This window comes from Phalangium opilio, unplaced genomic scaffold (assembly GCF_054372755.1).
Source record: "Phalangium opilio isolate 3A_F unplaced genomic scaffold, DU_Popi_V2 ptg000043l_1, whole genome shotgun sequence".
In the NCBI taxonomy this organism is placed as follows: domain Eukaryota; kingdom Metazoa; phylum Arthropoda; class Arachnida; order Opiliones; family Phalangiidae; genus Phalangium; species Phalangium opilio.
In genome coordinates, this window is record NW_028324167.1 from 6,763,255 (window position 1) to 6,789,058 (window position 25,804).

A 25,804-nucleotide genomic window follows, 5' to 3' on the forward strand; every position below is an offset into this window, starting at 1 on the left:
GCTTCAACGGCTAGCACTTGAACTCAATTTGGGCAACCCTTTCTATAGCAGTGGCGTAGCGTGACTTTATCCCACCCGAGGCCAACAATAGATTTTCTGCCCTCCTTTTTTCGCAATTATGCTTATTAAGCTCTGTAATAAAGCTGTGATAATGTTTCACTGTTTTCTAAAGGATTAAAATGAAATGTATTTCATTAAATAAACTTTTATTTTGCGTTTTTTTCCAATGCAAAGTCTATAGTATGGTGATAAAAGTTGATTTATACCTATTGTTCGTTTATCAAGATAAGGAGATTTGTTAATCTCGACTTGGACATTGAAGACTAATACATTTGATCAATTTCAATTCCGAGAATCTTCTTTCAACTCGCATACTTAATGCAGCTTTGATGAATATGATCAGCATTACAATGTTAAGTAACCGCTTTCAATTTTCGACTAAAAAGTACAACCTAATCCCCTAGAATAGAGATCCTTTCACCCTCTCACGCTACGCCACTAAATTATTCATTACTTTCAAAGATACCTCTTTCATCATACAAAACTCCTAAAGAGCTAGGATTTCCATCAACCATTGATTACGGCTGACTTTACAAAGCTTCGAGAGCTAGGACTTTGACTAACCCTTTCGGGTTATAATACAAAGCTTCGAGAGCTAGGACTATCACTAACCCTTTCGGGTTATAATACAAAGCTTCGAGAGCTAGGACTATCACTAGCCCTTTCTGGTTATAATACAATGCTTCGAGAGCTAGGACTATCACTAACCCTTTCGGGTTATAAACAAAGCTTCGAGAGCTAGGACTATCACTAACCCTTTCGGGTTATATTACACAGCTTCGAGAGCTAGGACTTTCACAGACCCTTTCGGGTTATAATACAAAGCTTCGAGAGCTAGGATTTCCATCAACCATTGATTACGGCTGACTTTACAAAGCTTCCAGAGCTAGGACTATCACTAACCCTTTCGGGTTATAATACAAAGCTTCGAGAGCTAGGACTTTGACAGAGTTATAATACAAAGCTTCGAGAGCTAGGACTTTCACAGGGTTGTAATACAAGGCTTCGAGAGCTAGGACTTTCACAAGGTTATAATACAAAGCTTCTACAGCTAGGACTTTCACAGGGTTATAATACAAAGCTTAGAGAGCTAGGACTTTCACAGGGTTATAAAACAAAGCTTCTAAAGCTAGGACTTTCACAGGGTTATAATACAAAGCTCCGAGAGCTAGGACTTTCACAGGGTTTTAATACAAAGCTTCGAGAGCTAGGACTTTCACAAGGTTATAATACAAAGCTTCGAGAGCTAGGGCTTTCACGGGGTTATAATACAAAGCTTCGAGAGCTAGGGCTTTCACAGGGTTATAATACAAAGCTTCGAGAGCTAGTGCTTTCACAGGGGTATAATACAAAGCTTCGAGAGCTAGGGCTTTCACAGGGTTATAATACAAAGCTTCGAGAGCTAGGGCTTTCACAGGGTTATAATACAAAGCTTCGAGAGCTAGGGCTTTCACAGGGTTAAAATACAAAGCTTCGAGAGCTAGGACTTTAACAATCCCTTTCGGTTGATTTTGCAAAGCTTCTACACCTAGGAAGTTCACATACCATAACGGTTGCTCTTACTAAACTTCTACAGCTATTTCTTTTTTAACGAAAAATATACCTTTATGATACGAATAGTACGATTCTCTGTAAGAGGCCTCGAATCTGTCTTGAAAAAGTTTGTTTGCAAACGCTAAATCTAATTGGCAATGATAGTCAGTTGAAATTTTCTCTTCAAGACCCGGCAGAAGAGACATGTTAAAAGAATCAAAGAACTGTTTCAGGGCCGTTTTACTTTTTAAAAAATTTATACTAAAATCTCCGACAACAACTGTCGGAACAGAGGCATCGTATCTTATATCGAATAAAGGATTAAAATCCTCAAATACTGATCTCAAACTCGCTCCGGGCGATTTGTACAACAAAACAACAGTCATCGGTTCATTTTCAATGGAAACATCCAACCAGCAACGTTCCACATGCGAATTTCTGAAAGGTCTATCGGTTCGCAAAACCCTATTATCCAAATCGTTAACTACATTTTCGGGTGTGTCTTTCAAATAAATGGAAGAACCAAACGCAATTCTACGTGCCGTTCTTGGCAGATAAATACCGCCCACTTCCTTAAAGGATGGCACACTAAAATCATCGGTATCTTTCTTCCACGTTTCAACAAAGCATAATAACTGGGCATTTTTTATTACCGTGTCTGATAAAATATCTTCCAAATGCGCGTTTAAGGACTGCACATTATGAACATAAATGTAAACCCGTTCGTTCAAAAACGGTAATACAATACTCTTCGTATCCCGTAATCTTTGAAGTTCCAATTCTACTTGATTGTTTTAGGCGCATTTGGAACTTGAAATTTACCCTCGATATACAAACCGGAGGCGTTTCTAGCCCTACTACAAGCAACGTATAAATGAGTTCTCTCTAATTTCTTTCTGGGATTACAGTGCACTACTACGGACGAGTATGTATCGCCTTGACTCTTGTGTATCGTAATAGCCTCAGAAATGACCAAAGGAAACTGTCTCCTAGAGACTGAAACATTATTTTGCCTCCATTTTCTACTAATTGCCTTCATAACTTTTTCGACAAGAGTCCAAGTCCTGTTATAGTTATTCTGCTCGTACAATCCAAGACACTTTTGTCTCAACAGCTTCCCAACATTAGCATCAGCAAACTCAATCCAAACTCTGAACGGAATTTGTTGCCCGAGCCTATTAGTACCGTACTCTATCTTTCTTAACCAACCTGTCGCACCATTCGTAAGTCCATCAGACGTATCTACATTGCTAGTCATCATATATCTCGCACCACAAGCGAGTGTTAGTTCTTTAGGGAGACCATAAGTATCAGACGTTGCTAACGTTTGAACTTGGGAAAGAATGTTACTTTTAACTTCGCTACTAAGATCACCATTTACAACATCTACTGAAAATGAAATACACTTTTCCGTACTCATTTTTAATAGAGTCTCTTGGTTAAATTGATTGACTTCAACGTTAGTAGGGAAAAGATGTATCGCTTCTTTTGGCGGTACACGCTCTCTGTTTACTTCTAAACTTACGAATAAGTCAATATCATCCTGATCCATTTCAAAGCTTCCGCAAACCTCTTATCATCTTTTTGCCTCATAATTTCCTCAAGCTCACTAAATTGGAATTCCTCCCATATTGGGTTACCAATTAAAGACGCATATGGATTGTCACTATCACTTTGACTTTGAAAAGCGAAATGATCCCGGACGGGTCTAAGTTGGTTAAAATCTCCAACTAAAAGTACAGACACCACCAAAATAATCTGGGCAACCCATTATCTCTTGCATTCTCGAGTTCACTCGGTTAAAAACCTTCGCACCAGCCATTGATATTTCGTCAATAATTAACTTTTTCACTTGACCATACATCAACGTACAATTGTGAAGAGTTTCGACCATACATCAACGTACAATTGTGAAGAGTTTCACTTTCTAATCTGGAAATGCTTCCGGCAAATTGACTAACGGGTAGACAAAAGGTACTATGCAAAGTCGCCCCACCTATATTAAAGGCAGCCTTGCCCGTAGGTGCGCATCGCAGAACTTTAACCTCCGAGGGATTAGACCCTGGTTGCTTATTGTAAAATCTAGTAACAGATTCAAATATGGCACTTATCAAAACGCTTTTTCCAACACCAGCGCCTCCTGTAACAAATAGCCGTAAAGGCGTTTCTTTAAACTTTAAATGGTGCAGAACTTCATAAAATATTTCTTTCTGTTTCAAATTTAGCTTTCTAACAAGGGCATTGTATTCTGAATCATTAACTAACGTGACTGATGGAGCAACAGTTTTTTCCGCATTACCATCAAGAATATCTCTGTTAACAATTCCTATTGCCTCTTCCACTGTATTAATTAGAAATTCAGAATCTTCAACAATTAAAGACCTATCTATTTCATTTTGATGTTCCAATTCAGGTTGAATATTAGTAAGATCAGCTTCAATCGCTTCACTTTCCAAATCTCTCACAACTAGTTCAATAGCTGCTTCGTCAATCTCATTATGAAATTCTTTTCTAGATTCCGTTATAGTCTCAAGTCTAAGCTCATACTCAGATTTCACATCCTTTGCCAAAATATCTCTACTCTCATCAGGCCAAGGCGAGAATAACATGACTTGTTCACGATAAAACTGCTCAGGATCTTTCACTAAATTGAATCTACGATACCGTATAATTTTAGAATGACCACGTTTTCTAATGAACCCTGAATCTTTTTCAGTTTTAACCATTTACCACATGGAACGTCATCGTTCTCACCGTCATCAATATGACTTTGAGTTTTCGAAACTCTACGACTTTTGGAAAATTCATACCAAGCCGCAAATTGAGCTAACGTTACTGTCTCTAAATCATCTGGCCTTTGAACATAATGGTCTAACATTCCAGAAGCGAAAACATCCAAACCATCTTTGGACAATTGTTCAAGCTCAACTTTGCTTTTGAGAATATGAACACGATTTTCGGGCACATTAGTATTAACATAAATGCAAGCCCGACTACACCTGGAGACTGGAATTTGTAAAGCACTATAAGCCGCTTCCTGCGCGCTTACCTCGTGCGCGTTCAAAAACTGATTAGCAATCACCTTCAACTTTTGCTTCACCGTGCATTTATCTGACTGCGCTCATTTAGCAGCTTCACGCAGAAGCAATGACATACCACGCTGAGATTTCCCTATATAAGACACGATATACATAACCAGAGCGTATGGATCAAGTACAAACTGAATTTCCATATTCGCTTGCCAAAGGCGCAGAGTGCACGGGTTGTACGGATTAACCCTAGTATCTTTGGGGTGTCTTTTCAATAAAACCACTTTCCTTTTGAGGTCATACGTAATGGCTTTAATATATTCATCTTCAGTTAAACGCAACTTTTCCAACAACTCCTCAAAACTATCTAACCATAATTCTTTTTCTTTTGATTGAAAAAGCTCACGCAATTTACTGGAATTGTTCTTACACTTAAGTTCTTCGTCAAGAGTACCCGGTTCTCTTAAACTCGGATCATAAATAATAGTTCTAGGCATGGGAGGAAATGGAATTCCAAAACGACAAACTGAACTATTATTAACCTTCTTCCTACACGTTGTCGTGTGTTTATGCATTTGCAATGACGTTAACAAATCCCCATTATCATCGTTCAATTTCCCAGCGCAAGAAATAACTTTATCAATATATTCCTCTACCTCTTTAACATTTGACAAGTCACCTTTAAGCTTCGGCGCATCTTTAATCCAAATCAACCCATGTTGATGAGGAGAGCCTCTTTGCTGTATTTCAACCCTGAAGTAATAATCTTCAATAACACCAAGGGGGCCTAGCTTTTGCAGAGCTTTAAGAAGAGCCCGAAAACGGTGGTCAAAATATCTAGCACAAGTAACAGGATCATCCTAAATCAACTTTGCCTTTTCCGAAAAACTTAAATTGCCAATATCATCATTCGCTAAGCGATCCTGACCCGAAGTCACCCTCAGTATGTTCAAAAGCTCAGGCCATTTGCCTTCCGCAGCTGAAAACGTTATAAAAAGGTAGCCATACCAAGCTGCCTAATCATAGCCATCAACTCTTTCTGCCTATGCTGCCAATATGAAGGCGAGGACTGCAAATTTTCTAATACTCTAAAAAACCATCATCCTGCTTAACAATTGAATCGAGTGCACCAGCAGACGATAAAAACCCAGCAGTGTAGTTTGAGCCATCTTTTCTCTTGGTTTTTCCCATACAAACTTGTATGGAATCTCTAACTTTCATAGTTTCCAACTTAACAAAAGTGTAAAACAATTTAGACGGATTTTTAGCACAACGCCTATCAATATTAATCAAAAATGTCTTGATTAGAATCAAGTCCTAAAAAGTATCGATAAGACTGAGGTTATCACTTGACTGAAGGATCAGATATTAATTTTTCTTTTTAATTGAAACATAAAGGCATGCTTAAGAAAAGACAACGTTCCATTACCGTTTTCCGTTGAAATAACTTATTTTACAGGTAATCAATTTCAAAAATTTACTTATCTCGGGTTTTCGGGCACAATTCCATTCCCCCAAAACATTTTATCATTACATTACTTTTGAGAGAGTACGTGTATGACATTCCCTCATTTGTGCCCGGCATGCTTCGCAGTGGATACGTTTTAAAACAATGGCGGAAAATTAAGTAGGGACAGTTAGATTTTTACTCGTGGTTATGAAAAATGATGTAATGTCTAGTGTACTTCAGTCAACAGTCATACTGTTCATTCTCATAGCTCAGGACATGATTAATGCTGCTCACTATTTCTCTCTCTAGTTTCAAACAATGGTTAGAGACCATTCAGTGACGCGGGTCGCACATGAATATATTTCAACTACAGTTTACATCAATTCTCCGTGGTCGTACTATTAGCGGGTTAAGCACTAATTTGTTCAGAACATGTCTCGAAAGTGTGCTTGTTGTAAGTTTTTAAAGCAGTGTTGCCAATGTGTGGGTAATTTCCCACATCGTGGGAGATTTAGGTTTGGTTTTAGGCTCTGTGGGGAAAAAGTAATATTTTTCCGAAATCAATCAAATGTCGGAATTTTCCTGTTCAAGGGTTAATAGTGCAAAATTTTCAAAAATGCACTAATTTTAACTGCACAGTTAAAATTAGTGCATTTTCGAAAATTTTATCCGGTTTAATAATTTCAAGCGACATTTTGAAATAAATTCGGTGATTTTAAGTTTGGCACTGAAAAAAAAGAAAGCATATTTTGAGAATTTTAAAGCTTTATAGCATTTGTACATATTGTCAAAGCCATGCGGAGTGATATTCCATATTAAACTTAGTATGATAAAATAGTCCAGATAAATATGACTGTAAGAAAGGGGGTGTGGGAAATGCGGCAAATTTTTATAATGGAAGTGGGAAAATCCACTTTCTAACATTAGCAACACTGATTTGAAGGTTTTGGTCATGGCTAAACAGACCGCTCATTCAGTTTTTTATTGTTTTAAAGCTTATTTTGACACGTTATCTCTCAAAAGTAATGTAATGATAAAATGTTTTGGGGGAATGGAATTGTGCCCGAAAACCCGAGATAAGTAAATTTTTGAAATTGATTACCTGTAAAATAAGTTATTTCAACGGAAAACGGTAATGGAACGTTGTCTTTTCTTAAGCATGCCTTTATGTTTCAATTAAAAAGAAAAATTAATATCTGATCCTTCAGTCAAGTGATAACCTCAGTCTTATCGATACTTTTTAGGACTTGATTCTAATCAAGACATTTTTGATTAATATCTGCTCCTTCAGTCTTCATTTTAATTAAGATTGTTAAGAAACTGTTTTACATTTTCAAAATCTACACTAAGCAGAAACATATAAAAAGGGGACCGTAACTTTAGCTCAATCAGTCATTTATTTATAATGATACTCCAAAAAATAAAAACGTAACTCATTGAAAGTTTGTATTCTTATTGTAATTACAATAATACAATTTTTTACAACCCTTTATTGAAACGCGAGGCGCTCCCCTATAAAGTCCACAAATAGGACCAAATTGACAGTTTTACACAATTTTTTAAAACGCTGATTTAGCCTATGTCTGTTTAACCTTAAGCTCAAACTTTTCATAAGCCCAATATGAAATTCGGATATCCTTAAAACTTCTCAAAGACGATCCGACATAATCAATTACGAACTTTTTTGTAGCATTAACTAACGTCTGTTTGATATTAAGCTTATAAACCTTAAACACAAAATAGTCAGGGCAATGCCGACTCAGTTTATAAGGGCTACCCTAAAAGTCCACAAAGGTGATCCAAGATTGTTAATAAATACGCCTAAAAAGTGCCCTCTTCAAAATATGTAGTCGGGGAAAAGAGAGCGTGATCGAGTGGGCTATGCTAGTGGGTATTTTGGTAGTAGGTAACGGGGGTTGGGACTCCAGGCATAGCTCGCTCCATCACGCACTCGACAACGCAAAGCAACTCGCGCCAGCGTGGGAAATAAGGCGGTAACACAGGGCAAATGACGAGTTTAAAAATTGCCTGGTACAGTTCAAAAATTAAATCGGAGGGGGGTCAGTGGTACACGAGACTTCTAAAATCTTCAAGGATAACCAGAGTCCACACATTAAAATTCTAATATTTTAATTATCCACTTCCTTAGCTTAGCAGACGACGTGCTCTGGCCAATGGTCACGGACCAGTTTATTTATTCCAAGTCAGGAGGGTCTCTGGCCTAATGTCCAGTTTAAAATCGTGATCGAGTAGGCTATGGTCCGGTCAAAAGAAATCTTCAGTTCAGCGTTGTAAATAAGGCGGTGGCACAGGGAAAATGACCAGTCTAAAAATTAAATCGGAGGGGAGCAGTGGTCCACAGGACCACTAAGGAAATTCTAGGGTAACCAGGGTCCAGACATTCATTATCTCAACTATTTTAATTACCCACTTCTTTAGCTTAGCAGACGCCGCGCCCTGGTCAATGGTCATGGACCAGTTCATTTATTCCTGGCAGGGGGTCGCTGGCCCAATTTCTAGTTTTAAAAAATCCCTATTTCCCACCCTGCTTCAGTTGGGAGTCCTCCTGGAGCTCCTAAAGTCCAGAGATGCATATGACAAGGATTCATTTCTCATAAGCGAGAACGGCCAACTCTGTTGTGTTAGAGACAGCCTGGCAGCCTGGTATTTTTTTACTTCTAAGTCAGCTGGTTTTTCACCTTTAAAAGTTAATACAGCCCTTTGAATTTAAATAATTAGAAATGAGAAATGTTATTAAATGAATAAATCTATACGGTTGCAGTTGTGTCGAAATGAGAGCAATTAAATATGTGTCTTTGATATTTAGCTCTGATAATTTCAGAAAATTAATAAAAAGTAGTGTTATGTATTTAACCAGAATTTATTTTATTGAAATTTATTAATAATTATTTAATTAAAAAAAATTGTAATACTATTTTATGTTTTAAATTTTACAAATAAAATTCAAAACAGTAAACATAGGGCAAAGGTTATATTGTATTATAATTAGCCCGTGGGATTGATTTTAGCTATATCGCAATTAGAGCTGGACATTTTCTATCCATTATCCACAAATTAATAAATAATTTGAATGAAAATAGGTGGATATCTTTTATTAATTGGTAGGGGTGTGCGGGTAGTGATTTTTCAATTTCGAATCGGGTTCGGGTAATCAAAAGTATTGTTTTCGGGTATCGGGGCGGGTACCCGAATTTTTGTCGGGTATTCGGGTAATTAGGCTTAGGACGAAAAATGGTTGTCGGGTAATAGTCGGGTATTAAAAGTTAAGACTAATAGTTATCAGGGTGGGTACCCAAATGTTTTTCGGATAATTTGGGTTAAATAAATAGATACTTCCTTCAAAAATTCCCTTCAGTACAATATTTTTACAGTTATATCTGAATTGAAGTCAATTCTAGGTGTTATAGGGACTTGGCAATTGGGGCTTAACTCCGCCCCCAGCGCCATTTCGGTATGTTTTTTACACAATGAAAGCTATATAAGCCCCTCCTCCTGGTAGGTTTTTTAGCGTTACGTTTCATGACGTAGTAATGCCAAGTCCCTATTTCAACACAGAATACTGGCAAGGGGATGATATAGGTGTGTCGCGCTGTGTGCGGTGATTCTAGTCTTTCTCAGAAAGAAACTTTCACCTTATGTGAACCATATTTCACCTTGAAACAGTGTTTCTGGGCATATCGTCATTCTTAAAAATTCCGATTATTTTTAAACTGGACCTCTGATTCCTATTTTTCTACCCGCGAATAACTAGACAAACGGTTTCGGCTTGACGCGGGTAATGGGGGGGGGGAGTATTTTTTACTACCCGAGTAGTTTCGAATAGTTGGAAAAGTCATTGTCGGGTATCGGGTCGGGTACCCGCCCCGATACCCGAACGGGTAATCTTCGGGTATCGGGTACCCGCACACCCCTATTAATTGGGAAATAATGCACACACTTTACATTTAAATTTTAGAAGTTAATTTATTATTTACTTTGTGTATATAATATTCAGCATTAATTTCACTAAGGAAATAAACTAATTACCTACGAGGAATTAACTAGTATATATGTTTAAAATTATAATTTAATCGTTTCAAAACTAATATGGTTTTGAACCGGTCTTTGTAATTTAGTTATTAAAATTTTTGATTATCGATTGGTCAATATTGAAAATTAACCAATGGTGGAACTAATTTTTTTTAAACTCAATGAAACTGAAATATGAATGAATAATCTACTGAAAGAGGTATCAACCTATTATTTTTTTTCAAAAGAAGGTAAATAAGGATTAGATGGCTTGCTGCTTCAAACAAGATTTTTAACCATGAATAGAATATTTTGTTAATTTTAGTCAAATTTAGATATTCGGTAATCGAGTTGATATGACTTGAAGCACTTTTTGCTCATGTCTATTTTAAACTTTAATCACAGATTTCGATCACCATTTCACAAGCATAATAAACACTACTGAAGGGCGCAAATCTATCTGTGATCGGTAATGGTGACCAATATAGCAATTTGCCCAATTAATCAGTTAGAACTTCATTTGCACATTTCTATTCGTTAATTTGAAATGTTGCGAGAAATTTGAATGGAATATAAGTAGATATCTCTTTCAGAAGATAATTTTTGATGTTGATATTTAAGATTCATTGAATTAAAAAAATTGGTATTGGTATTTCAAGTAAGCTTAGATATCAACATCGGTGAATTTACGATATGGGCTTATGATGTTAGTCTGTTTATAAGATTAAGTCGTTACTTTAAGTGTCACTAGACAGTATCTACCTCCAAAATCGAGAGTTAGTAACTTTATAACCATCTCCTAGTCAGAGGATATCCGAGGGTCAATTTCTTATATCATTGACTGACAACTTTTGGCAAGGCCTAATACCGTTTTTGCATGACTGTCGCCGTCAAATTCCTTTTAAAGCATAGATCATTCATTAGATCATATAGTATCCACCCTTGATTTTCATTACGCAACACACGTTGGATTCGTAAACCTCGACGTGCACCACGATTAGAAGCATTAAAATGCAAAAACAACACACTGACCGCATACATTTTTGGTAAATAACAGACTCAAACAGAGTCACTACAGCTGTTTTCAGGGCTGAACGAGCGACCGAGAGGGCGTAAAAGAAAAAGCCTCCGGTGGCCGGTCTCTTAAAGGGGGTAGTTTCGAGGGAACGAAATTCAAATGCAAGGCGCGTCCCTTCAACAAAAAACATTGAATTCGTTAATACGGACGTTTTAGGCAATTATAATATTGAAATTTTATACAATTAAGTAATATTTAAGAAAACTAAGCACTACTTTCAAAGTCTAAACTTTAAAAACACGACGATACGAGAAGGCGAAGTAACAACAAGAGGTAAACATTTTTATTAATGGCAAAAATTAAAGGTAAGCCAAGGCTTAGCGCAATTTCACCGCCTTAAAGAAAGTGCCAAGTTTAGAAATAGATTGTGGGACAATAAAAAGGTGGAAAATTATGAAATTAGGCTTATATTAAAGCTTGAAACCTACTTTATATTATATTTAAAATCCATCCATGAGCAAATCCTCAAAAAATATGAAAATGGCAACGAAAAAGGACCCACTCTCAAATTTTTTTCCCCTTAAAAAAAATGGCGGCCACAAACGGGGTAATTTGTCACGGCGGCAATATTAAAGCAGTCTTATCTCACTATCGATAGGCCTTTTCAACCAAAAGGCATTAAGAAAAAACAATCGGATTATTATGACGCAACTATACGTAAAAAAAGGCCAATATTGGTCGCGCTGATATTTACCAATAAAACAGCGTATCCATGCTAAAATATCGCAGATTGGGGTAGTTTTTAAAATTTAAAATTAAACATACTTAAAATTAATTTTTCTCAAAAACCTTAAAAATGGTCCTAGAAAAAGGTTTAAATTTTGATATAAAACCGTTCCCAAACGTAACAAACGAATATTTCATTTCAAAAGGGTGGCGACAAAATGGCTAAATTTGAAAAAAACTCCATGTTATTTCTATGGGAAAATTTAACTTTTTCACCAAAAGGGCTGATTAATTTATGGAAATGAAAACCACCCTTAGCAACTTTATTTTTTATACAACAAACTAATGGGTGGATCTTCTTGAAATTTTAACCACATATTGAGGGCCCGAATTGTAGTTCTGTGGAATTTTTTCAAAGCAGTTAATACGATACAAAAAAAGTTATAACCAATCAAAAAACCATCCTTATACATTAAAGTCGGTATGAGGTCTTATCTAAGAGAGCTATCGCTCTCCTAGAATTACGAAGCTCCCACTTAGCAATGTCCCCAAAACTACCTTTAACCTTAAGGTCTCTCTTCTGACCAACATAAATACTGGGGAATGACAATTCCTCCGCGTCCTCGTCATAGAGTAAAGACATTGGCGTTTGACCTTCACCAGGAGCAAACTTAACATGCATGGTATTAGTGGGTAGGAAATCAGACAATGACACTAACAACGTGTCTTGATTCCCAACTGGGAATGAATTAACTTCGTTCGGTTCATTCCAAATTTCATCGCTATCATTCTCATTCTCTACATTCATTGACCCTTGTGGGTTTTCACTTATTGTATCACCATGGTTTATCTGAAGGTCATTTTCGTCAACAATAAATTCAAGTTCATCTGGAATTGGATCTAATATATCGCTCCTAACGGTTATCCCATGCTAAATATACAACGGTGTTTTCACCAAAACCTTAAGAGCTTCGTGCATTGTTTTTGGCCTAACAGTTTCATACATATAGGGTGTGTTATATCGCATTCTTCTCATGAACTCAATTTGAATAGTATCTGTCTCACGTGGTAACCTTGGTAACACTGAAACGGTAGACTCGACATTACCAGGAACATTGACCACGTTTCCTTTAATTCCTCTTTGTTGATCACAGCCTAACCTTCTTATTTGCATAAAAGGTATTCGTGGTGAAATCATTCTTTCCTCTAAATTTGACAAATTAACTAGTTCTACCGGAATTTCAGGAAACTCAAAACCATTTTCCCTGGAAAATTTGGGGATTTCGTTTTTCTTTACAGCTTTATTACAAGCACTGCATAAAAATACTCTATCACTTAGCTCACGACGGTGAATACCAGGGACAGCCAAAAACACCGCAGACTTAATTAAGCTACCAGATGCTTTAAAAAAAGATTTGAACATCCTTCACATGGCCACGTTGGACCTTCTTTTATGGTATCAAAATACGTCTGCTCTATAACTGAAGGATTTGCCCTCCTTATTGTAAAAGACAATCTGTTTCTCGAACGTTCAGAGTTCCTAAACTCGGCTTTTGCACGACTTTCAGCCTTAGCCGACTGATTTTTAGCTGCTTCAGTGTTTCTATACTCTAAATCTTGTTGTTAACTAGCCTTATTCATCTGATTTCTTACACGTTCTGCTTCAACGTAATCTAAATCTTGGCGTTTACTAGCCTTATTCATCTGATTTCTTACACGTTCTGCTTCAACGTAATCTAAATCTTGGCGTTTACTAGCCATACCCAACTGATTTCTTACACGTTCTGCTTCAACGTAATCTAAATCTTGGCGTTTACTAGCCTTATTCATATGATTTCTTACACGTTCTGCTTCAACGTAATCTAAATGTTGGCGTTTACTAGCCATACCCAACTTATTTCTTACACGTTCTGCTTCAACGTACTCTATATGTTGGCGTTTACTAGCCTTACTTAATTGGTTCTTAACTCTTTCGCTTGCTCTATACCATTCCTCAAGCCTTTTCACTCGCTTGGTAATTACACCAGCCTGATTTTCCCTTTCACGATATGACTCATTCTCTCGCTTCTTTGCCATAGATCGTGCCTCCTTCATTCTATACTCTTCATTTTGTCTCAAAATTCTCTTTCTCTCTAACGGATACACATTACCATGAGACGTAGAAGGTAATTGCTCATCGTTCGCTACCATTATAGAACTAACCGACTCATTATTAACTAAATTCATCGTTTCGTCGGTAGTAATTACCCCAACTCTTACAGCGCTTTCACTTCAACTTTCGTCTAATACATTAACCATAGTACTACCTTGGCTAACAGGCGACTCAATAGAACTAACAAACAAATTAGGACTAGAAGTACTAGAAGCTGCACCTTCAGCCCTAGCTTTTTTCTGAGCTGCTAAAACTCTTCTCCTTTCATTTTCTCTCTTCTTAAACTCGGGATCTGACCTTTTTGCCCTCATCCTTTCCCTCGCTTTACGCTTTCGCATTTCATCCTTATTCTCGACATTATCTTCCTCCATTCTATATACGAAAGGTCAAATACTCACTTAAATCCACAGTACTTCCAACTTTCAACAACAATAATTCCAACTTTCAACAACCATAATTCCAACGTTCAAAAACAATAATTTCCTAGTAGTTTTATTGACAACCTACTGGCATAGAAATTCTTATTAAGAATAGCTCCGGCGGATTAAAAAGATCTATTTACAACTATAGTCTGTCAAACGAAAGAAGAGCCCTGAGAAATTCGTCCAAATTGGTGTCGCCACCATCGACCCCATAGTACTTTATCAACTTGTTTTGTTTTGTCAATAGTCGGCTGTAATATAGTCTGCTATAAACAGATAGGCTTAATCGCAATAGAACCAATACATTTTGCAATATATATTTACTATGTTTATGTTTCATGGTTTTTTACGATCATCGAGTATTAAAGAATATAAAACAAAATTAACGACAAGACACCAGTTTTATCTTTGTTGAACTAGCATTGCAATATATTTTAATGACATAATAGCAGACTATATTACAGACGACAATTGACAAAACAAAACAAGTTGATAAAGTACTATGGGGTCGATGGTGGCGACACCAATTTGGACAAATTTCTCAGGGCTCTTCTTTCGTTTGACAGACTATAGCTGGGCGTATCAACCCTGCCGTCACGTTAAGTTTAAAAAATATTTTTTTTTATATATTTTTGGTCTAACTGTTATCCTCAACTAGAAGGTTTTAGTCAAATAAATTAGAAGCATAAACCCATCAGTGGAAGCTTTACTAATATTTAATACATATCAAACAATTTTGCTTTCAATATTATGTCTACAAATAGCTTCAAAATGTCTCTTTTAACGCTGACTAACAGTTTGCGCAGTTTCCTAAAGTAATCTTGGAACTGCAATTTTTTTAATAAAGAAAGTCCATTTTGGCAACAGGCAAAAAAAGCAACGGCCTAAATTTATTACATTCAAACACAAACGATTAAAGTTATTCGGTTTTCTATTGTCTGCTAGAAATCCACCACTATGGAGCAATATTAAAGGAGTTATTATAAAGTAAATCAGATTTCTAATGGCATTTTCCTTCTCACTCCAGTGACTTTACTCCTGAGAAAATATCAATGAATGAAGGCATCTTTCGCTCTTTTTAGGAGATAAACACAAGTTAAATTAAACACAAGTTAGAACAATCAGGGGGTATGTACTAAGCTATAAGCTTTACCTTTTTTTTACCTCTCCGAGTGACGATGACGTCACGGAGAGGTATTGCACTGGACGTGTGTGTGTCTGTCTGTCTCTGTGTGTGTCTATCTGTCTGGGGGTGTGTCTGTCTGTCACACCCCACGTGACCGCGTTCGCAGTTTGCGTATCGGAGCAATCGTGTTCCCAATTTCCGGACTGCATTGACAGTTCACGGAAATTTGGAAAATTGTGTTTGTCTCCGCTGGCTATTCTACTTGAGTTCCCACACCACCAGCTTTGGTTTTCGTCCACTCCACATGGACACTAGTTTGTGCTGGCTTCCAAGCACAACCATCTTCTGTTCTTCGTCTTTCGTCTATACCACATAGACACCAATCTGCAACATTGGCTTCTAACACCACCATTTACTGTTCTTTGTCAATCCCACATTGACACCAGTCTGCACTTGCACTGGCTTCTTACACCACCATCCACTGGTCTTCCGTCTATTCCACATAGACACCAATCTGTATCATTGGCTTCAACTCCATCATCGTCGTTAGGCTTAAGATGTACGCGGCGAGCGGCTAGGGTTACGAGAAACGTCTAGCCTCCCATTGGCAGGGCTTCCACCATCGGTTCACGCGAATGCGTTTTTATCTATTATTATAATGGAAACGAATCGTATATATACCCCAAAATTTGAAGAAAGCGGGCAAGAGGGGTACCCTTCACTTTAAACGTCAATATTAGCAAAGTTTCGAAAGATAATAGGAACAACTTTATTTTAAACGATTTAACTATTTTTAAAGTTATTTACAGGCGATTAAAAAATTAATATCATTTATATTTAATTAATTATTTAAGATAAACTTATTTCTATGTACTGACACAAGTGGGACTTAATATAGAACGAGTTATGAAGATTGCATCTGAATCGAAACACTACACGCATATCAAAGTTAATATAAAGCGAGTAGGATGAAAAGATCTCTCACAAAACGATAACATTTTCTTTTTGCAGAATATTGAATGGAAATACTTAAATATTTTTCGACCTTACGATTCTTTTAGTAGTTGTGTAGCTATAAAGCTCTGTTTCATCTCAATATTCCAAGAATATCTTTTGATATAAACATTTAAAATTTGGTGTTTACTTTTTAATTCATCTTTACTACATTTATATATAGTGTAACGTAACTGTTAGCTTCATTAAATAATAAGGATGTTAATACTTTATCTCGATCTCCATACGTGTTGAAACGACTGGGTCTATGAGAAAAGATAACCTAGATTTAAACCAGAATTGACCTTGTTTCATGTACTCTTATAGGAGGTCTTAACGGTTCAGAGTGAGCCGAAAGTTAAATACACATTTAAGTGATTGATATTAAGTCCTCATTGGAATTATCGAGGATACGCAGGAAACTATTAAATGCTTTAAACTTTAAAAATGATCATGGCAATATCTCGCCGATTAGAACTATGTATTTCCGGTTTGTCTCATTGGCTGGCGGACCTGTGTTTGGAAAGTAAATTCGTCTCGGCTCGGAGAGGTTTATTTTGGTTTCCCAACTTGTTGCATTGTGTACAATGATACATTTCGTTGTTTATTTCCTGTATTATGAAAGACACTCTAATGAGCGTAAACGGTTGGTCTTTCATAATATAGTGTCACACCAGAGCCTGCGCTTGTCATTAATCCACAAATAACTTCGCTACATGGAATTTAGTAATTAAGGATATAAATATAAAGCACTCGTCGCTACCCCCTACCGTATTTCAGAGAGTCACACTTGAAACTTCATTTTATCATTTATCACAAATCAAATTTACTATTTTGTTTTTAATAAATAACGGTATCACCACTCGTTCTATATTAACTTTGAAAAGAGTTTCTGGATTTGTAATACAGGGAAGTAGTCTTAATTACTCGTCTTATATTCACTGTGAAATATGTACAGTTTAGCGACTTCTTACGTCATCTTCGTTACTCGTTCTATAAAAACGTTGACTATAGAAGTTTCGGTTAAGAGAGGTTTATCCCATATAATTTAATAAATTTATTTGATATTAAATATTTTTATCGTGAGTTACTTATCACGCTTCTAGTTATTTATTTTTAAGAATTGTTTTTCCTGATATGATTTGAACCTTAATTATTATTAAAGTTTGATGCCTAGAGTATGCATCTTTTGCGTTTGTCTGGAAATTGGGGGTTATATGGCAGCCTATTCTCATCAAGTGATAAGAAAAAGTGCATTCGCGTGAACCTTTGTGGACGCCTCGTCATTGGAAGGCTAGACGTTCCTCGTAACCCTAGCCGATCGCCGTGTAATTATTGAATTATTCAAAGCTATACATTAAAGCAGACGATATTTTACATCCAATAAAGATATGTCTTGTACAAATGGAAATCAGTCAATGGGAAAAACAGGAAGTGAAACGTATACAGTTGTGACGTAGACATTACCATTATGTGTTTGTAAAGGCCCAATTGTCTACGTCTCAACTGTAAACCCTCTATGATCAAAGCTATACGTTCACAACTGGATTGCCGTGTAAACACTGTCCCCCGTTTCACCTCAGCGACATTCTTTGTAGCTATAACCCGATTCCGACCAGACCATTCACTGATCTGATTGCCACCATGAAGCTTTCATCTATTATAAAATCTAAACCTTGTTATATATAGGCCTATATGTGTATTTAACTTTCGGCTCACTCTCAACCGTTAATGTCTCTTCAATACAAAAAGGAAATTCAAAACCCATATTTTATTTCAATTAAATCGGCCCTCATTTATTTACGCATTGCTTCACTAGAATTACTAACAGATAAAACTTTACTTCGTCTTGTAATATACAAGAAATGTTTATACTATAAACAGATGTAGTATAGCTTAAGTAATATAAAAACAGCCATTTAGAATAATAATATTTAAAAACATTCTTGGATTATCAAAATGAAACAGAGCTTTTAAGCTACAAAAGTACTAAATGCATCGTAATTACGAAAATTATTTCCACATATTCACTTTATATAATGGAAAAAGTAAATATTAAGGTTCTGTAGGATTTCTTTACACATCAAAACAAAAATAACTGCTAACGCAGCGCACTAGCGTAACATCGGACGGACACACACAGACAAAACATAGACTGCTTTTGAACTCTTTCCGTATTAATTTTGATTTCAGAAACAAGATTATCTTAAATAATAAAACAAGTTGGGAAAACCAAAATATTACCTCTCCGAGGAGGACTACTTACAAACTTACTTACCCAGATATGGAAATGTTTCTTTTTTAAGAACAAATACTGAAGTTATAATTTATGAAATATTAAAGCAGTATACAAAGCATAGCAAATATACTGTAAATCATACGACATTTTACATCCAATAAGGATATACTTGTACACATTAAAATCATCCGATGGGGGAAAAACGGGAAATGAAGAGCTAAACCTTTGGAGGGATATTACCTTTACGTTTTTGTAAAGGCCGAATTTTCTACTCCTCAACTGTATACCCTCTATGTTCAAAGCCATATTCACTGTTAACAGGGTTGCCATGTAAACACTATCCTCTCGTTTCACCTCAACGATTTTCTTAGTTTGTCAACATGACTGTTAACGTTACATAACACCAAAGCTTATTTGTGGCTACACACACTGGAAGTAAATGCGCACCATAAATAGCATGAAAACACGAAGCTATAATCCGATTACGATCAGACCTTTCACTGGTCTGGGCTGCGTCCAGCAGAGCTCCCCAAAATGACAGCGGATTTTGGAAAACGGTTACCGGTGAGATCTGTCGTCATAGCTTTTTTCCGGTCATCGGTGTTTTAAAAATGACGCTAGCGCAATAAAGCGTGCAAGGTACCAAGGCTTAACAAAAATTGTAAGATAACATATTTAAAGAGATAGATAACAACGTCTTTTATAATTAAAATTAGAAAGTAACATGTCTCTTAAAATTCTCGCGTCATCAAATGGTTTCACGCCAATTAAATAGCTATAGTCCCATCAGAATCAGCAAGAGCTATTTGTATTAATTCCTCCATGTTTTTTCGCCAAGCTGAGAACTACGCGTTTTACGTCACGTTTTCCCAAAAACCCGACTATTTTCTTTGAAGACCGCGCTGGCTCAGCGCTGAGCACCGTGACGTCAAATTCAAAAGCAAAATCCCGTCCTGTACGACACTGCTAACAGCGCTGAGCTCTGCTGAACGCGGCCCAGATATCCACCATGATTATAAAATCTAAGCCTAATTATTTAACAGTGTATTTAACTTTCCGCTCACTCTGAACCGTTAATGTCTCTGCATTACAGAAACGAAAACCAAGCGTTTACTTTTTGGTTCACTAGGCCTATTGACAAATAAAAGTACATTTGACCAAAATCGTTGCGTTCGTTTTGAAATCACTATAGAAAGGATTATGCTATAAACAGATGTGGTATAGCTTAAGTAATATATAAACATCCATTTCAAATAACAATATTAAAAAACATTCTTGGAATATCAAAATGAAACAGAGCTTTAAAGCTACAAAAGTACTAAATGCATCGTAATTACGAAAAAGATTTCCACATATTCACTTTATATTATGAAAAAGTGAATATTAAGGTTCTGTATGATTTCTTAACACATCAAAACAAAGCGAACTGCTAACTCGGCGCACTAGTGTGACAACGGACAGACACACACAGACAAAAAAATAGACTGCTTTTTAACTCTTTCCGTTTTAATTTTGAGTTTAGAAACAAGATTATCTTAAATATTAAAATAAATATAATTAATATTAAATATTTTCTTCGTTAGTTGTTCGCCTTATTGAGCGTTACATCGTCTTGATAAAGAACAATTAAACATTCTTGAGAGACTTGACTAATATTGGCGTTTAAAATGAAGCATACGCCGGTTGCTTCACCTTATTCTAATAGGTAGTATATAAGGATTTCGAATCGCAGCTATGGATAAGAACAGCGCAATTGCGTGAACCTTTGGTGGAAGCCCCGCCATTGGGAGGCCGGACGTTTCTCGTAACCCTGGCCGATCGCCGCGTATGTCTTAACCTTAAGGATGATGATGGAGTAGAAGCCAGGTGTGCAGACTGGTGTCCATGTGGGATGGACAAAAACTATGACCAGAAGATGGTGGTGTAGAAGCCAGGTGTACAGACTGGTGTCCATGAGGGATGGACAAAAACAATGACCAGAAGATGGTGGTGTAGAAGCCAGGTGTACAGACTGGTGTCCATGTGGGATGGACAAAAACAAAGACCAGAAGATGGTGGTGTTAGGAGCCAGTAAGTACAGACTGGTGTCTTTGTGGGATGGACAAAAGCAACGCCCAGAAGGTGGTGGTGTTAGAAGCCAGTGAATACAGATTGGTGTTCATGTGGAATGGACAATTGACTAGTCAGATGAAATTGTAGTGGCCAGTTGAATTGTGGATAGCCTCAAGTTTTGAATTTTCCGGGAACTGTGCATGCGGTCCGGAAATGGCGAACACATTTGCTTCGATTCGGAAACTGCGAACGCGGTCCCCTGGGGTGTAAGTCAATAACAACAGCCTGACACACACACACACACCCACACACACACGCACACACACACACAGACATGCCTGTCGATTTTAGAACCTCTCCGTGACATACGTCACTCGGAGAGGTAATAAATATAATTCATATAGTTATTCGCCTTATTGAACGTTACATCGTTTAATGGACAATAGCCATTGTAAGTGGAAAACAATTTTCCAAATTTCCAGGAACTGTAAATGCGGTCCGGAATTTGGGAAAACGTTTGCTCCGATTTGAAAACTGCGAACGCGGTCCCCTGGGGTGTAAGTCAATAACAACAGACTGACAGACACACAGACAGACAGACACGTCGAAATTGGAACCTCTTCGTGACATACGTCACTCGGAGAGGTAAAAATAAGCAAAAATGACTTTGTTTATCTAACGAGAATAGAGTTTTTCAAATTATCCGGTTTTTTAGGGGGCTAGAACTAATGAGGCCTGTTATCCTTTCGTGCTTCTATAAATAAATAAATTCCTGCTCAAATTCCGATAGAAAATGCAGCAAAATCTTACAAAGAGAGGATGAAAAGGGAAAATCAAGGGATTGTTATCGATTCTTCTACTAAATGTAGGACCTTTCTCCATAAAGAAACATCCAGGAAATACAGACTCCGAATTGTTTTAAAATTCAAATTAGTTTCATAGATTTCATAGATAATTTAATATTTGCACCTGCGACCAATCGCGTAACGCCCTCCCTTCTTGTTAACAAATTTTACGTGGCGCCCTCTATATCTCGCGCCATGATTGATACAATCTTTATCTAATCTCGCGCTAAATTTCATTCGACATGTAGCACGTGGCACGGGAATTTTTTTTTAACCAAAAGGCATAGTGTTTCGCGATTGGTCGGAGGTACTTATTTTAAATTATCCATAAAATCTAATTTAACTAATTTGAATTTGAACATCATTCTTAGTCTGTATTTCCTGGATGTTTCCCTGTGGAGTTAGATTTTATAATTAGTAGAAGAATCGATTTAATAATTCACTTGATTTTCCTTTTCATCCTCCCTTTAAAGTAGCGCTAATTTTTGTTTAATAGAAACGTTCTTAGGACATGTATTCTGAAGGTGGAATGCGCTGGAGTTATTTGTGTGACCCCATAACTCGTTAAAAATTTACAAAAACAGCTTGGCATCAGGTTAACATTAATTGAATTCTAATTCTTTTGGACTTTACAAGCTGTTTCTGAACAAACACCAAAATCTCCCTTTCGAGGGCTAAACTGGATGAGCTCCCCATCTTTTATATAATCATAAGTATATCATAAACTCCATAAGTATGGGCTCAAAGGATATTTGCTAAGAGCACTAATACTTTATAAAAGAACTAAGAGCAAAGGCACCAGGGGTTGACCATCGTTACATTTTTATTAAGGTTCTGGCCGCCATTTTAAAAGATGGCGGCAAATCGAGCCGTAAAAGCCATAAAACCCGTCTTTGGGATATAGGGAAACAGTGTATTAAATATAAGTGAAATCGGTTGAAATACACGGACGTTTTTCCATATAGAAAGTTTTGGCTTCATTTCTGGCCGCCATTTTAAAATATGGTGGCAAATCGAGCCGCAAAAGCCATAAAACCCGTCTATAGTATATTGGAAACCAGTGCACTAAATATTAAGGAAATATCCGTTGAAATGCACAGACGCTATTCCATATACAATATTTCTCACATTTCTTACCGCCATGTTTCAAGATGGCGGCGGTTTGGAAAAATCTTTCCTAAAGAGCAACATCTCTGCAAAAATGCAACCTTCTAGGGTAAGCAATTTGAGCTGGGCGCCAGTCCTGTTGGTGGTTTTTTTCCTAGAGAGGGCGTCCCTAGTGGCGGATTTGTCGTAAACAAAAATCATAGCCTACTGTTATCTTTACGATTACCCGCTTTAACGCGACTTGACGAAGGAAGGAAGTCAAAGTAGGCCATAAATCCATTTTATTCCGGTTTGGGGAAGAAACATTTAGATGAAGGTGGCGCTGCAATGTCTTCGATTCGGAGAGAAAGAAAATAAGCCTCTACGGTAGACCCATACTTGTGTACTATAGGGAATGATATAATCGATCAAGCCTTTCCCCTGTCCCTTCAAACCCTGAAGTAGCTATAGAACTACTCCAGAGCAAAGGGAGAACAGACACTGATACTCGAACCCAACGTAAAAAGTCAGACCCAGTTGTCAGTGACGTTAATAAAAAATTACCTTCCTTGAACACCGGGCTTTTCATGGTAAAGAAAAAGTGACTTCGGCATAGCCGCCTCTCGAGTTGAGCTCCCATCTAATGGGTTTTCAAAGTGGCGCGTGTTCATAGATATCACAAATATGTTTACATCTATTGCTGGCCATTAAATTCCAGAGTGTAGTGTCACCCGAAAATTATTTCATTTTTGATAAGTTTTTGTTTTTCGTAAATTTCAAGCTTACTGCTTGTTCAATCTAATTAGAGAAATTTAATTAAATAGTTGTTGATTAGCATTTATTAATAAATTAAGTTTCATCTAACGAAATTTTGGAGTTTTGTCTTGGTTTGCCCAAAAATGTAATGCGACTGGAGTTTGAGTTTAATAATCCACCCATAACCTATAATTTTCCGAGTTTAGTTTTCTTATTTGTTTAATTAATTAGTGCTAATTAATGAAATATTTAATCTTAATCAACCGTGTAATAAGTATCGCTTCTCGGCCTTTTGGCTAAGATCATGTGTAGTATCTGTTCTGATCTGGAAGGTTCACGCCGCGACTTGGCTTTTCGCATAGTCCACGACGCGCTACCAACAAGGGATGCACTAATAGCACGACATATCGGCAACTCAAGGCGCTGTCCAAGATGTCCAGCCAATGAGACGGCCATTCACGTGTTCTACGAGTGTGAAACAGCTAAACTACTCCGGAACCATCTCTGCCGCTTTCTGAAAATACACTTCCTGCAATGGAGGTCCATACTTTACCTCGCACCTCTACCGGTCCCTCGGAAGCAAGTAAGGATGCTCACAATTCTGATAACAGAAATTAATTTTCAAGTATGGAAGGCCCGAAAAGCGGCGATCTTTGACAAGCGCTTTGACTCAGCGAAGGTGGTGCTAGAGAGAGTACGGACCAATATCTTACGAAGAGTAATGCTGGACAGACGACATCTAACCCCTTTGCAATTCCGGGACCTCTGGGCTGATGACGACCTACCGGGTGTAGTGGTCACAGGAGATGACCTAAAACTACTTTTTTAGGGATTTATTTCTTTAGTCAGTTAAACAGTTAATTTACACTTATATTTTAGCTCTGTCTTGGTTTTAATAGTATTTGGGGTTAGCACGTAAGGGCAGTAAAGCCATCTCTTTAAATTTCAAAATTAATTGCTTTAAATCTGTATAACAGACCAAAAATGGTAGTCTTTATTTGAGCCTTTTTAACGAAAAATTGCGTAATTAAATTTAATTTAACCGCAAATTTAAAAACCAGTGAATTGATGTAAATGACCAGATTTATTTTAATAAAATAATTTAGTATCTGTTCTGATCAGCTTAATATCTGATCGGGTTCCATTGGGACCTTTCGATATTAACTCGATTTTTGGAACTGGGCGAACTTTAACGGGCTTGCCCGACTTAGCCACGAGTCGACCTGATATTGCACTACATTCGGGATCGGCTCACACCCTCAATAATAATTCAAAATTAAACACGTTTAAGTTTAAATAAAGAGCCAAAATTCGGTCGCGGGAAGGTCAAAATATGTGTAATGGTTGTTTACAGGAGTTAGTAAGACCAAGCATCGCTAAGTAAACCGTGCAGGGTTTACTACAGGCCAGGGAAAACCTGGAAAAGTCAGGGAATTTCAAGCAAAATAGATCAAAAAGATCCGGGGAAAGTCGTGGAAGTTTAATTATTTAATAAACGAAACTGTTCACTAAGATCCTAAGATCACCCCATGGGTCTAAAAACGTCAGGAAAAACTTTTAATCTGAAAATTTCCAGGCAAACCTGATATGGATTTAGTTTTGTCATATGTGTATGATATCTATGGGTAGCGCCGAGATAGCTGGGGCGAGAGCCCACCCTCAAAATCGAAGATTGAGTCATTTAGGCCTTTTTATAGCTGCCCACTCTCCGCCCCACCGATCGAAAGTCGTTCATTGTATAACGACGGCCTTGTTTAGTGCCCCCGTATACTTTCTTACTGGCCCTTCATGGTTTCTAAAATGAAACATTAAAAATTTGTAGTACCAACACTAAAGACAAATAACAGAAGGTAGAAAATTAAGGCCTTGCGTAGTGTCCAAGTAGTAGAGAAGAGTTTTCTATGTTGAAAAAGGAGGTAGGCATTGGCAAACTTCAGTACTGAGACATACAAGGGGGTTGATGTATTGCCGTCTCTGCACGCGTTCTCTCATGATACAAAAAGACTACAGCGCAGGCGCCAAAAAGCGAAATGAGTTTCATTTCAACGATTTAACTGTTTTATTCAATGTTATTAAAGGGAGGGTGAAAAGGAAAATTAAGTGTTCTTATCTATTCTTCTACTAATTATAGGATCTGAATAGTGAAACAGAATTATTTTAAAATTGCAATTAGTTTGAGATTTCATGGATAATTTTATAAGTATCTCCGACCAATCGGGTAACCAAGTTCTCGTGTCACGCTCCATGTCTCGGGACACAATTGTGACGTCGCGCACAAATTTTATCGA

General features: G+C 37.1%; 2 pseudogenes; both read left to right on the top strand.

Moving 5' to 3' along the window:
• The first annotated feature begins 23,792 nt into the window (after window positions 1-23,792).
• LOC149677962 (U2 spliceosomal RNA) lies at window positions 23,793-23,898 on the top strand (annotated as a pseudogene).
• Window positions 23,899-24,598: 700 nt separating this feature from the next.
• On the top strand, window positions 24,599-24,776 carry LOC149677963 (U2 spliceosomal RNA; annotated as a pseudogene).
• Window positions 24,777-25,804: the final 1,028 nt, after the last annotated feature.